Source organism: Symphodus melops (genome assembly GCF_947650265.1).
Source record: "Symphodus melops genome assembly, chromosome: 10".
In the NCBI taxonomy this organism is placed as follows: Eukaryota; Metazoa; Chordata; class Actinopteri; order Labriformes; family Labridae; genus Symphodus; species Symphodus melops.
In genome coordinates, this window is record NC_136700.1 from 26,302,636 (window position 1) to 26,318,494 (window position 15,859).

Here is a 15,859-nt window from a genome sequence, read left to right on the forward strand (position 1 = left end):
GTGTGGACTTTTCTCTCCCGTCTCCATCCTGTGTGTGAGCCTCTGCGGGCTGCACGTGAGCTCGCTCCTCATGCAGTGGTCGGGGCGCTGACGTGGCTGATGGACAGGGGGCGGAGCCTCCTCTACATGTACGCCCGCTGTCGGAGCATTACTCCGTGTGGCGGCACGTATGTTCCCTGGACAGCTGGCTGGACAGACTGCTTCAACGGGGTTACACCCTGCAGTTTGCGTCTCCCCCTCCACGATTCAATGGGGTAATGGAGACGATCATGCCATCCGGGGAGGGACGCCTGGCTCTTCGGTCAGAGCTGCAGGAGCTCTTGACGAAGGGTGCCATCTCCAGAGGGGAGCGAGAGGAGGAGAGCCGGGGTTATTACCCCGCTACTTCTCTCGTGCGGAAGAAGACAGGCGGGATAAGGCCCATCCTCGACCTGTCTTTTTCTAATAAATCGATTGTGGTCAGACCATTTTCATATGTTGACAATCAACATATGGAGTGTGTTCACCAGGACGACTGGTTCCATGTCCCCATCCTCCCGAAACACAGGCAGCTCCTGCGCTTCGCGTCCGGTTATTTCCTGGCCCCACGCACTTTCTCCAAGTGCATAGAAGCAGCTCTGGCTCCGCTTCACCGGGCAGGGATGAGAGTGTTATCTTGTCTGGACGACCTGTTGTTACAGGCTCGCTCCAGAGAAGAAGTAGCTCTCCAGACGAGGGCGCTCGTGTCTCATCTGTCGAGCTTGGGGTTCATCGTGAACTGGGCGAAAAGCTCCTCCATCCCATCCCGGTCCATAATGTACCTGGGGGTGATGTTGGACTCGGCCGACATGTCAGCGCGGCTCTCCCAGCAGAGGATGGAGGCGCTGAGAGGATTATTAAGCCGAGTGAAGCCACGCAGCACGGTGACAGCTCTCACTGTCATGCGGCTGCTGGGCATGATGGCGGCGGCCCATGTCGTTATTCCTCTGGGCCTGCCCCACATGAGACGTCTGCAGCGGTGTTTCTTTGTTAACGCATCGATCCCCGGCTGCAGCGGAAAAACGTCTGCTCCGCGTTCCTTTATCCGCTGGATTGGATTGGCCCACTGGGGGAGTCCCTGCGTGACGTCAGCGGGGATTCCCTTGGGAAGGGCTACGACATAGAAATAGACCTAAAGGACGCATACTTCCATGTCTTCATCCTCCCGAAACACAGGCAGTACCTGTGCTTCGCATTCGAGGGGACATCGTACCAATACAACCGTCTGCCGTTCGGTTATTCCCTGGCTCCGCGCACTTTCTCCAAGTGCGTAGAAGCAGCTCTGGCTCCGCTTCACCGGGCAGGGATGAGAGTGTTATTTTATCTGGACGACCTGTTGTTACTGGCTCGCTCCAGAGAGGAAGCAGCCCTCCAGATGAGGGCGCTCGTGTCTCATCTATCGAGCTTAGGGTTCATAGTGAACTGGGCGAAAAGCTCCCCCATCCCATCCCGGTCCATAATGTACCTGGGGGTGATGTTGGACTCGGCCGACATGTCAGCGCGGCTCCCTCAGCAGAGGGTTGGAGGCGCTGAGAGGACTATTAAGCCGAGTGAAGCCACACAGCACGGTGACAGATCTCACTGTCATGCGGCTGCTGGGCATGATAGCGGCGGCCCATGTCGTTATTCCTCTGGGCCTGCCCCACATGAGACGTCTGCAGCGGTGTTTCTTTGTTAACGCATCGATCCCCGGCTGCAGCGGAGACGTCTGCTCCGCGTTCCTTTATCCATTGTATTGGACTTGGCCCTGGGAAGGGCTACGTCACGCATCACAAAAGAAAAGAAAAATACAGAGAAAAAGTTTTTTCACAGACGCATCCCTCTGCTAAAAAAATCATCATGTGCTGATCAGCACAGACAACAGGGCGTCAGCCCAGCTTCTCGGCATAGCCAGAAAGCTGCTGGTCTGGGCGAGCACACGGTTACTTTCTCTCCGTGCTCTGTATGTCCCCGGCGAACTAAACCGGGGAGCGGACATCATGTCAAGGAAGGGTCCTCGTCCGGGATCTTGGACCCTTCATGCAAACCTGGTTTCCCAGTTATGGGAAAGGTTCGGCAGAGCAGAGGTGGACATGTTCGCAGCACGCGAAAATGCACAGTGCCCCCTTTGGTTCTCCCTGAGCGCAAAGGACGACCCTCCTCTCGGGATGGACGCCTTTTCGCACCGGCTATGGCCGAGGACGTTCATTTATGCATTTCCCCCTGTCCCGTTGATTTCGAGCTTCCTGGACAGAGTGAGGAAGGAGAAGCTGTGCGCCATCCTGATCGCCCCGCTGCGCGAGCATGCGATGTGGTTCCCGTGTTACGTCAGATGACGTCAGGCGAGCCCTGGGAAATCCCTTGGAGGGGGGATGCCCTCTCGCAGGCAGGGGGCGTGCTCACGAGCCACCCGATCATCGGCCAGCGTCTCTGGGCTTGGCCGCCTAACGGACACATCTGGTAAGTATGGGGCTGGCTCAGGATGTGGTGCGCACTATTCAAGGCGCTCGGGCTGCCTCCACAACGGCATCTTACGCCGCAAAGTGGGCTGCGTTTCAACGCTGGTGCGGAGAGAGAGAACTCTCCGCTACTGCGTGTCCTCTGCCTCAAGTGCTTTCTTTCCTCCAGTTCTTAGTGGACCGAAATCTGGCATTTAGCACTATCAAAACATACACGGCTGCAGTTTCATCATGCCACGAAGGTTTTGGTGACCGTTCAGTGTTTTGCCACCCGCTGGTGAAGCGGTGTTTAAAAGGGGTACAGAGGCTTCGGCCGGTGGTGCGCAGCCTGGCCCTGCAATGGGATTTGGCACTGGTGCTGCGCGCACTGGTGCTGCGCGCACTGGTGCTGCGCGCACTGATTGTGGCGCCGTTTGAGCCTTTGGATCAGATTCCCCTACGTTTTCTGTCGGCTAAAACGGTTTTGCTCTTAGCTCTGACGTCAGCAAAACGTGTCAGTGAGCTGTCAGCTCTCTCTGTGGCTCCGTCCTGCCTCAGGATCCAGGAGGACGGTAGTTCGGCTGTATTACGGCCAAACCCGGCGTTCATGCCAAAAGTCATCACTAGCGAGTTCAAGTCGCGAGTGATCACGCTGGAGGGGTTTTTTCCTCCTCCCCACACATCTGGGGAGCAGGCGACCTCTCACCTGCTGTGCCCAGTGCGCGCTCTGGCATGCTATGTTGCGCGCACAGCTGCCATACGCTGTTCCAGCAGCTGTTTGTACACTACAGGGCACATTCTGTGGGACAGCCCCTGTCAACACAGCGGCTGTCACACTGGCTGTGTGACGCCATCACACAGGCTTATATCGCCTCAGGAGCTGAGCCTCCGGTGGGCATTCAGGCGCACTCCACCAGGGGAGTTGCTTCCTCGGCTGCCCTGCACGGGGGCGTGACGGTGGACGACATCTGCACGGCAGCTTCGTGGTCCTCTCCGTGCTCCTTTGTGCGTTTTTATCTACGGGATGCTTCCCGTTTTCTCAATGTCTCACTCAGTACTCAGCACTCTGTCTGCGTAAGAGTGGGATGTTTTTTCCCCTGATGCTGTCAGGCGGAAAATGGTTGTTCGGGGTGTTGTTGTGCTTGTGGTACCTTCCGGACCCAGTGTGGCATTGACTACATCCTGCTTCGCCTCTAACCCAATAGCGATAGCCTTAGAGGGCGAAGCCTATACGAAATAGAACGTTAGTTACGTACTGTAACTCCAGATTCTATGAGTATAGGCGCAGCCCTCTAAGCGGTGGGCCCCACTGACTCCGTAACGGCTGAAGAAAAGCCCTTTATTGGGGAACAGAACACATGGTCCCTTCCGGTTATATACCGGCAGGTTGACCGTGGGAGGGGCCCACATCGTGGGTGGGCGTGGACTACAACTCTTCAGTGCTGCGAATGCGCGCGAGGGATAAACCCAATAGCGATAGCCTTAGAGGGCTGCGCCTATACTCATAGAATCTGGAGTTACAGTATGTAACTAACGTTACTGCTGCACATCAGCTGGATTTAGGTCCCTTTCTCACCAGCAGGTGGTAGTGTTGAGCTACTTAGCGTCTGTTCAGCTCAGTGCAGGAGACAAGTCAGCCTGTCGATGCTCCTCCTGCCCAAACGATGAGGAAGTGACAATTGTTGTTTCAAGACATCTTTGAGTTCTGACTTGACAAGAGACTGACCACTGCCTGTGACATCTGCCAGCTAAAGCAGAACAGTGATGGGGGGGGGGGGAATGATGACATAGTACTGCTGTAAAACTCACAGCTCATTTCTGGCCTCAACATCATCATGAGCTAATCACACCTATTTGGTTTTTTGAAGCAGGCTGTAAACATGTTCATGTCTGCTGTAAAAACAGGCTGTTTGAATGGGTGTGTATGTGACTTCCTGTCCTGCTGCAGCCAGCCTCTAGTGGACACTCCAGGTACTGCAGCCAGCCTCTAGTGGACACTCCAGGAACTGCAGCCAGCCTCTAGTGGACACTCCAGGAACTGCAGCCAGCCTCTAATGGACACTGCAGGAACTGCAGCCAGCCTCTAGTGCAGTGTTTTTCAACCTTTTCTGAGCCAAGGAACACTTTTTTCATTGAAAAAATCTCAAGGCACACCACCAGTCGATAATGTTAAAAAAAATGAAACTATGTAGCCCATATTAACAATATAAAGTAATTCTTGTGTTTATTTGGTATCAAATAAACACAAATACAAATATTTCTACTCACTCAGTGTGAAACCTGGGCTTGTTTGGATGAACACAAAGTTGATATCCTGGCAGAAATTGAAGAAAGACACACACGAAGCTCTTCCTCAACAGCTCTCAGTCTCTCTCTGTTTTTAGTTTGTATAGCAGTGAAGCTTGAAAAGCTCACCTCACACAGATATGTCGTGGAAAATGGGAGCAAAGTCAAAATAGCTTTGTTTGCCAGAATAGGGAACTCCTTGGCAGTAGCCAACCAAAAACTGTCCAAAGGTAGATCTGCAAAGCTTAGCTTTAAACCACTGTCTCAGTTCAGTTAGGTCCTCCTGCTCCTGTAAAGTCATGTCCTTTCCAACAACTGATGCTGAGCTATAAGGGTCCCTAACCCAGTCAAGGCATTCAGTGAAGGCTGAAGAGAAATAAAATGACATCTTCTCCTCAAAAGTTTTCAAATGTTTAACTATTATCTCACACAATGCAGCAGTGTTAACATCTTGGTGCGCCCAACCATGGCTGCCGCTCCATCAGTGCAGACACTCGTGCAGTTTTCCCACTTAAGTCCTCCTTTTTCAAGATATTCTGATGTGACCCGAAAATGTTCCTCTCCTGTTGTTCTTTCTGGCAATGCCTTGCAAAAGAAGAAGTTTTCTCTGCTTGCGTCTCCATCCACAAAACGCACATTGGCCAAGAGTTGAGCATGTCCACTAATATCAGTAGACTCATCAAGTTGCAAAGCAAATTTCTTACTGATACGGATCTTTTCCAAAACCACACTTTGGCTGTCTGCAGACATGTCATCAATGCGTCTGGATATTGTGTTATCTGAGAGAGGAACTTTGGCTATTTCTTTTCAGGTCCGAGCATCTCATTTACAATGGCTTTGCAGGCGGGAGGTATTAATGTCTCTGCCACAGTGTGGGACTTTTTTGATTTAGCTACAAGTTCTGCAACGTGGTAGCTCGCTCTCTCATTTACCTTTGTGGTTTTTCTCATGAAAGTTGCCTGTTTCTCCGTGTGTTCACGCAGGCGAACAAAATAGTCCACGTTCTTGTTTTGAAGCGAAGGGTGTTTCGTTTGGAGATGGCGTTTAAGCTTATTTGGGACCATCGCACTTCAAAAAACGTTCCCCTTTACCCCCCCTCATGGTCTCCCCTGGTCTGAGGTGACTCTGCATGGACTCACTGAGGTCCATTACAGGCGTTTGAGTCAGTTCCAGTGTCTCGCTCAGTAAACTCTAACTGCTAACCACATGAGCACACAGGCAGGGTGACACCGATTAGTGACGAGCAGACGGCAGCCTGAAGCGGAGCAGGCCGTCACCGGCCATAGAATCAGAGCACGTAGAGTTTCCCCTGCAGTGCTTTTTAGGAAATGATGGTGAGAAAGGCTAAAGTACAACACAAGGCCTCTCCATATAGACTGAATGGATGCACACACAACGTGATAAACACAGGTCACGTCTGTGTGCGTCTTTGTGTGTTAAAAAACACACACACCTACATTGTTGCTGTCATTGACATGTTTTCATTTCAACACAAGGTTTCAGGTTTCTTATTTTATGAATGCTTAATTGTAATTTTTGAAATAATAATAAAAAAGTCACGCCGCCGTCATATTATTATAATCATTATTATTATTTTCATTATTATTATTATCATTATTATTATTATTATTATTATCATTATTATCATTATTATCATTATTATTATTAAGATTATGATTAATATCATTATTATTATTATTTTTTAAATAATTTTAAATATTTTTTTAATAATAATTATTATTATTATTATGATTATTATGATTATTATTATTATCATTATTATGATTATTATTATTATGATTATCATTGTTATTATTATTATGATTATTATCATTATCTTTATAATTATTATTATTATTATTATTACATCACCTATAATGGAAATGCGGTCAGATTGTCAAAACAATAGAAATAATGTTGTCTGTTGTTTTTCTTGCACATAGCTCTGTATATATATATATATATATATATATATATATATATATATATATATATATATATACAATGTTTATATTTATGTCCAGTTGTTTACATCTGATCATTACAGTATAGATTTCTGTTTACATCTTTAGTCCTAGCACGGTCTACTTATACCTCCACTCTTATATGATATATTTAACGTTGTTTACATTTTGTATTTAAAGTTTGACACTTTACTTTTTATCAACACTTTTATAATTCTTTGTCTAATTTAAGTATACCTGTTTTTCATTTACATGCCTTTGAATTGCCCCCCGGGGGAAAATTACGTTTTTTAAATTGAATTTAATGTAATGTAGATGTGTTGCATAGTTTACACCACAAGGTGGTGTCTGTGAGTAAGAAACAGTTTTATGCAGGTGTTCAGAGAAGAAGAGTTGTTGTGGAGATGCTCCTGAGTGAGCAGCTGAAGACTCTTGTAGGCAGAGGAAAGAAGGTTCTGGGTTTTTAATGCTTAAAGTAAAAACCTCCTTCCAGCATGCGCCTGAGTTTGGACTTCAAATGCTTATGACCTGCAACAAGTTCATGAATGTGAATGTGGCTTTGTGAAAAGACCAATAAATGAATAGTTATAACATATTAAAGTAAGGAAGCCTTAGAGGGACAAACATCTGAACGTGGTGATCACCCCGGGACACTGAATTAAAAACATGATATGAAATATAAATAATAATATATGTTTGTCCTCTCCAGGCTTCTGTACCTTGTGACTTATTTTTACATTTTTTTCTTTGCATTTAAAAATTCTCGTAACATTTATTTTGAAATCATTTGTTTGTGTATTTGTTAAAAAGCTGAGATTTGAATTGATGGATGTGGGCGGGTCTTCCTCTCCAGAAAACAAACTGGATGAAGTGAAAATATTCAATGTGACTTTCTGCCTACAGAACCAAATCCAACAGAATGATTTGCATACCTCTGATATTGTTCTGTGAAGAGCCACATCTTTCTGTTTCTACTCTCATGCACAGCAGAGTCTGTGTTCTGCTCGCACAGAACCAGAACCTTCAAAGATGGACATTAAAGTGCTTCATGACGACTCAGAGAACATTAGTTTGTTATCTTGCAGAGGGAAACACACACACACTTCATATACACTCTTTCAGTTTGGAGACTTAGCTTAGCAGCAACATCTTAATCTTCCCAGTATTCCAAACGAGCTCGTCCAGCCTGACACTCTAAAGTAGGAACCAAAGAAGAAGAGCTTCCAGCCTGTTGCAGCACAGGTGTGGAGGGACTTACTCAGGTTAGAACAGACTGGAGGTGCGGACTGATGCTGTCCAACCTGATTAAGCTGTATACACCTTCACTGCTGTAGCCTATATCACAAAGCTATCAACTTTAACCGCAACAAGAAGCACGCACGCACGCACGCACCTATCCCGCCTTAACGCACAGGATCCAGCGCTGTCCGTGGTGCTGAAACATCAGCTGATGTTTATCTCACAATGAGAAGATCGGGCTCTCACAATTACGACAGCTTTCTTTTTTTTTTCCATCGGTGAATGAGATGCGCTTTACGTAACAGAACGTGACGCGTCACTATGCAACGTCACAAACTGTTGTTGTTTTAATTTCATATCCAAGGTTGAACGACGTGACGTCAGACGTGACGTCAGAGACTAAAGACCTTAGGTAAAAGTAAGTAAAATTCATTTATATAGCACTTTTCGCAGGCAGGGGCCACAAAGTGCTTCAAAAACAGGGTTTAAAAACATCACAAGCAATATACAGACAGTACAAAAATCATAGCAGCCCTAAAAGAGACTAATTAAAAGCCTGGACAAAGATTGGATTTGATACTGGACCTTTCATTTCTATCGGGCCTGCGGCTTAATTTGACTCACCCGTAAACGGATAGGATCGACAGATTGTTAACGCTTTCAGGCAACCACCCTAAAAATGGATTCCCAACAGCCGAGAATCTATAGTGAGAGGACTTTCCAGACTTTAATCTATAACAAAGATAAGGAAAGAGAGCTCCTGGAAGAAGATAATGTACAACTAAACGTACGCATTTCTCACCTGGAGGAGGAAAATAAGAAAACCCAGGAAATCATCACCACCCTGATGAGGGAGAAAACGGAGCTGAAGAAAGAATTGAAAATCAGCGAGAAGACCTGTAACAACATGGCAGAGAAGTTGGCAAATATTCAGGAGGTGTTTCAACGTGAGAATGAGGAACGAGAGAAGGAAGATGAAAGATTAAAGTTGTTGCAGTTCAGTAAATCTGAGGAAGCTGAAGCTCAGCGAAAGAAAGAGTTAATTGAACTTAAGAAGAAGTATGAAAAAGAATTAAAAGTCAAACTGGACGAGAATGACAAAAAGTTGGAACAGGAGACGATGAGAAGACTCGCTGAATACAAACAGAAGCGGAATGCAGATGAGTTGAAGATAAAGAAAATAGAAAAAGAGTGTGAGGAGCGGCTTGAGAACCAGCGTAAAAACCACAAAAAGGAAGTGCAGAGATTGAATCAGGTCATACAAGAGAAAGAGACAAATGACAGAAAAGCAAAGGTATCTGTGAAAAACGACAAATGTCAGATGGAACTACTAAAAGCTCAGACAAAGACTAAAGAGACGGAAAAGAAACTGGCCGAGGAAAAAAAAAAGTCTGAGAAGGTGAACGTTTTAAACAAAGTAGTGGCAGACAGAAATACCACAATTAAAATCCTCAAAGAAGATGTCACAGAACGTAAAAGTGAACTAGAAGAGTGTGAGGTCAATCTGTCAAATAAAACAAAACAGCACAGTGTATTACAACACCAATATAACGCTGCTGTCAAAGATAAAGAGCAGCTAGAGGAAGACAACGAACAGATGAAGGCCGATCTCGAACAAAATATTCAGGAGAAAATAAAAGCAGTTAAAGACAACATTAAGCTGCGAGAGCAAGTTAAAAACCTGCAATCTAGAGAGAGAACCATAAAGCCAGAAATGGATCGGCTCACGGAGGAGAAGCGCAAAGTGGAGGCCATACACAAGAGCATCCTGGTGAACATACATTTGTGCATGCATCATTTGGATCAGCCAAACATGTTGAAAGAAGCATTCATCGGTCTCCATCAGCGCTTCATTAGCAAAGACAAAACAGTAGGCATGGACGAAAACAGCACAGAGGGCCAAAAGTTCCTGATGGCGTTTTACCAAAGAAAGCAGGAGGCCAGTGAAAAGACGATTTCCAATCTGCATAGAACCATCAAAAGAAAAGAGCAGCACATGCATTCTATAAATCAAAAACATGATGCTGACAGAAACTTCCTCATGCAGACCCACCATGAGCAGGAGGTAGTCATCAAGCAGCTCAGAGAAGAAATAGAGAAGCTAAAAAGAGGTCAAGCTGAAGCCTCAATGAAGCATGTACAGTCAGGAACCAAGAAGTCGATCATTCAGACTGTTGCAGGAAGTGTGACAAAGGTGTTCAAGCGAAACAACAGCGTTCATCCTATTACAGACGCAAAAATTGCCAACATCCAGAAGTTACCAGACTCCAAACAACCCAATTATATGTTCTATATTAATTCTCGCCACATCCTGTGATCAACGGGGTCAGATCACTCACATCCACGTGAAGCCCCGTCACCATAAAGATGACGCTCTCCCACCATGGAACGTGTGAACATCCTCCACTCATCGACTTCTTTACCAACCTTGACACTCAGCGCTTACACATCAGGGTTTCCTCCGAGCGCTTCGGTTCACCCTGCAACACTGGACACTTTTAATGGTGTTAAAGCAATCAATCAATAAATCAATAATTACATCTATAAATATGAAGCTCAAGTGTATTGTGTTGACCCTGTCCTACATGTGTTAGTCACTGTCACACCAACTTGTTGTTTAGATGGAAAAGCCTCATTTAATACATCCTTCTGCAGCCTTTATAGATTATTATTTAGATAGATAGATACTTTATTGATCCCGAGGGAAATTTAAGGCATCCAGTAGCAGTATACAGACAGGCAGGACACAAGACATTAGTTACAATACACACCCGCTGTCCCCCCTCCCCTCTGTATACAAAATCCCCCAAACAAGATATAGCAGCCCCTATGTGACTAAGAATAAACATAATTATATGTTAAACCTGTGCAGTTAGCATTAGCATTAGACTTAAACATATATAGCATAATGTACATAACCTGTGAGGAGAGAAAAACATGTGTTGGTTAAAAGAGACCTGTAAACAGTTAAAGAGCCTTAGAAACAAAGTGCTGACCTTTAGAAACTAGTTACATGTGCATGTACAGAGGTGTTGGAGGTAGTGCCAGAGGTGTGAGTACAGTCGTTAAACAGTCAATGCAGGGATGTAAATTGGCTCACCAACTTAAAGGAGCAGTGATTTGCATTAAGTGTCCTAGACAATAACCTGAAACCAGGAGTGATTAGGGTGATTATCATTAAAGTACCCAACTATTGAGGAGCAGATTAGCATTAAGTGTTGAAGACAATAGAGTGAAACTTGACCTAGTTAGAGTGATCATGTCAACCATTACAGATGTAGCATAACACAACAGTAGGATGAAACCAGACATGATTAGAGTGATTATCTTTAAAGTGACCAGTGCTCAGTAAGGTGACTATCAATATGCATTACAGTGTCCAACTGGGGGCTGACTCTGAGGTCAGCAGTGCAGATGAGGAGTGAGAAAAAAAGTGAAAAATGAGTCCAGGGATCACCGTGCGCTTCTTCCCTGCCGTGACAGTGAAGTGTAGTACAGTCTTATGGCCTATAGGGGGACAAAAGAGTTCTTGAGTCTGTCCGTGGAGCACGACTGTGACAGCAGTCTTTCGCTGAACATGCTCCTCTGCCCGGTGAAGGTGCTGTGCAGAGGGTGGTGTGTGTTGTCCATGATGGAGAGCATTTTGTCCAGAGTCCTCCTCTCTACCACTGTCACCAGTGAGTCCAGCTCTGTACCCACCACAGAGCCGGCCCTCCTCACCAGTCTGTCCAGGCGTGCTGCGTCCCTCTTCTTGCAGCTTCCTCCCCAGCACACCACTGCGTAGAAGAGGACGCTGGACACCACAGACTGGTAGAACATCTGCAGCAGCTTTTTGCAGATGTTGAAGGACCCCAGCCTTCTCAGGAAGTACAGACGACTCTGTCCCTTCCTGCAGGTAGTGTCCATGTTAGGCGACCAGTCCAGCTTGTCATCCAGCTGCAGCCCCAGGTACCCGTAGGTCCTGACCACCTCCACGTCGACCCCGCCGATGGAAACATTTAACCCTTGTTTATTCTTCACATGAATACAAATCCAGACGGGTAAAGTCTAATGTGTCTCTGCTGTTGGTTCCCTCCCCGTCGTCTTCTTCTTCTAACATGTTTTTATCAGTCTGTTTCTTCACTCTCGGACGTCCTCCATCTCTGCTCTTGTTCAGACGTCACATTTCAAACGAGTACAAGAGACTCACGGTGTTCTGCTCTCACCTCGTTCATCTTAGAAACTGCAGAGGTAACTTCTGTTATCACACACACACACACACACACACAAACACACACACTCGCTCGATGCATTCTCTCAAACCTGTTCTTGTAAAACGACGAGCTAATAAAGTGCAAAGAGTGCAAAGTGTTTCCAGTGTCGGCTGGTCTTTCTTGGAGCACACAGTGAAAACACCAAATAAAGAGGAACAGAAATGCAGCAGATCCCAGGATCCAGGAGGGGGAGGAGTCTGCCGAGAAGCCTCATTGGTCGAGCTTCATAAAAGGTTTTCACACTGTGTACATTTTGGTTCTCACTTTCCAGTAGAAAAAAAAAAGAAACCCAACCCGGCCTTATTAACCAACATGACTCAGAGTTTTAATCTCCTGGAGGACTCTGTATCGTCCTCCAGATGGTAAACGCTCGCACTCAGGGTTGAACGAACATGCTTGGGGAAAACTGTTACTGCTGCACATCAGCTGGATTTAGGTCCCTTTCTCACCAGCAGGTGGTAGTGTTGAGCTACTTAGCGTCTGTTCAGCTCAGTGCAGGAGACAAGTCAGCCTGTCGATGCTCCTCCTGCCCAAACGATGAGGAAGTGACAATTGTTGTTTCAAGACATCTTTGAGTTCTGACTTGACAAGAGACTGACCACTGCCTGTGACATCTGCCAGCTAAAGCAGAACAGTGATGGGGGGGGGGGGGGGAATGATGACATAGTACTGCTGTAAAACTCACAGCTCATTTCTGGCCTCAACATCATCATGAGCTAATCACACCTATTTGGTTTTTTGAAGCAGGCTGTAAACATGTTCATGTCTGCTGTAAAAACAGGCTGTTTGAATGGGTGTGTATGTGACTTCCTGTGCTGCTGCAGCCAGCCTCTAGTGGACACTCCAGGTACTGCAGCCAGCCTCTAGTGGACACTCCAGGTATTGCAGCCAGCCTCTAGTGGACACTCCAGGAACTGCAGCCAGCCTCTAGTGGACACTCCAGGTACTGCAGCCAGCCTCTAGTGGACACTCCAGGAACTGCAGCCAGCCTCTAGTGGACACTCCAGGAACTGCAGCCAGCCTCTAATGGACACTGCAGGAACTGCAGCCAGCCTCTAGTGGACACTCCAGGAACTGCAGCCAGCCTCTAATGGACACTGCAGGAACTGCAGCCAGCCTCTAGTGCAGTGTTTTTCAACCTTTTCTGAGCCAAGGAACACTTTTTTCATTGAAAAAATCTCAAGGCACACCACCAGTCGATAATGTTAAAAAAAATGAAACTATGTAGCCCATATTAACAATATAAAGTAATTCTTGTGTTTATTTGGTATCAAATAAACACAAATACAAATATTTCTACTCACTCAGTGTGAAACCTGGGCTTGTTTGGATGAACACAAAGTTGATATCCTGGCAGAAATTGAAGAAAGACACACACGAAGCTCTTCCTCAACAGCTCTCAGTCTCTCTCTGTTTTTAGTTTGTATAGCAGTGAAGCTTGAAAAGCTCACCTCACACAGATATGTCGTGGAAAATGGGAGCAAAGTCAAAATAGCTTTGTTTGCCAGAATAGGGAACTCCTTGGCAGTAGCCAACCAAAAACTGTCCAAAGGTAGATCTGCAAAGCTTAGCTTTAAACCACTGTCTCAGTTCAGTTAGGTCCTCCTGCTCCTGTAAAGTCATGTCCTTTCCAACAACTGATGCTGAGCTATAAGGGTCCCTAACCCAGTCAAGGCATTCAGTGAAGGCTGAAGAGAAATAAAATGACATCTTCTCCTCAAAAGTTTTCAAATGTTTAACTATTATCTCACACAATGCAGCAGTGTTAACATCTTGGTGCGCCCAACCATGGCTGCCGCTCCATCAGTGCAGACACTCGTGCAGTTTTCCCACTTAAGTCCTCCTTTTTCAAGATATTCTGATGTGACCCGAAAATGTTCCTCTCCTGTTGTTCTTTCTGGCAATGCCTTGCAAAAGAAGAAGTTTTCTCTGCTTGCGTCTCCATCCACAAAACGCACATTGGCCAAGAGTTGAGCATGTCCACTAATATCAGTAGACTCATCAAGTTGCAAAGCAAATTTCTTACTGATACGGATCTTTTCCAAAACCACACTTTGGCTGTCTGCAGACATGTCATCAATACGTCTGGATATTGTGTTATCTGAGAGAGGAACTTTGGCTATTTCTTTTCAGGTCCGAGCATCTCATTTACAATGGCTTTGCAGGCGGGAGGTATTAATGTCTCTGCCACAGTGTGGGACTTTTTTGATTTAGCTACAAGTTCTGCAACGTGGTAGCTCGCTCTCTCATTTACCTTTGTGGTTTTTCTCATGAAAGTTGCCTGTTTCTCCGTGTGTTCACGCAGGCGAACAAAATAGTCCACGTTCTTGTTTTGAAGCGAAGGGTGTTTCGTTTGGAGATGGCGTTTAAGCTTATTTGGGACCATCGCACTTCAAAAAACGTTCCCCTTTACCCCCCCTCATGGTCTCCCCTGGTCTGAGGTGACTCTGCATGGACTCACTGAGGTCCATTACAGGCGTTTGAGTCAGTTCCAGTGTCTCGCTCAGTAAACTCTAACTGCTAACCACATGAGCACACAGGCAGGGTGACACCGATTAGTGACGAGCAGACGGCAGCCTGAAGCGGAGCAGGCCGTCACCGGCCATAGAATCAGAGCACGTAGAGTTTCCCCTGCAGTGCTTTTTAGGAAATGATGGTGAGAAAGGCTAAAGTACAACACAAAGCCTCTCCATATAGACTGAATGGATGCACACACAACGTGATAAACACAGGTCACGTCTGTGTGCGTCTTTGTGTGTTAAAAAACACACACACCTACATTGTTGCTGTCATTGACATGTTTTCATTTCAACACAAGGTTTCAGGTTTCTTATTTTATGAATGCTTAATTGTAATTTTTGAAATAATAATAAAAAAGTCACGCCGCCATCATATTATTATAATCATTATTATTATTTTCATTATTATCATTATTATTATTATCATTATTATTATTATTATTATGATTATTATCATTATTATTATTAAGATTATGATTAATATCATTATTATTATTATTTTTTAAATAATTTTAAATATTTTTTTAATAATAATAATTATTATTATTATGATTATTATGATTATTATTATTATCATTATTATGATTATTATTATTATGATTATCATTGTTATTATTATTATGATTATTATCATTATCATTATAATTATTATTATTATTATTATTACATCACCTATAATGGAAATGCGGTCAGATTGTCAAAACAATAGAAATAATGTTGTCTGTTGTTTTTCTTGCACATAGCTCTGTATATATATATATATATATATATATATATATATACAATGTTTATATTTATGTCCAGTTGTTTACATCTGATCATTACAGTATAGATTTCTGTTTACATCTTTAGTCCTAGCACGGTCTACTTATACCTCCACTCTTATATGATATATTTAACGTTGTTTACATTTTGTATTTAAAGTTTGACACTTTACTTTTTATCAACACTTTTATAATTCTTTGTCTAATTTAAGTATACCTGTTTTTCATTTACATGCCTTTGAATTGCCCCCCGGGGGAAAATTACGTTTTTTAAATTGAATTTAATGTAATGTAGATGTGTTGCATAGTTTATACCACAAGGTGGTGTCTGTGAGTAAGAAACAGTTTTACGCAGGTGTTCAGAGAAGAAGAGTTGTTGTGGAGATGCTCCTGAGTGAG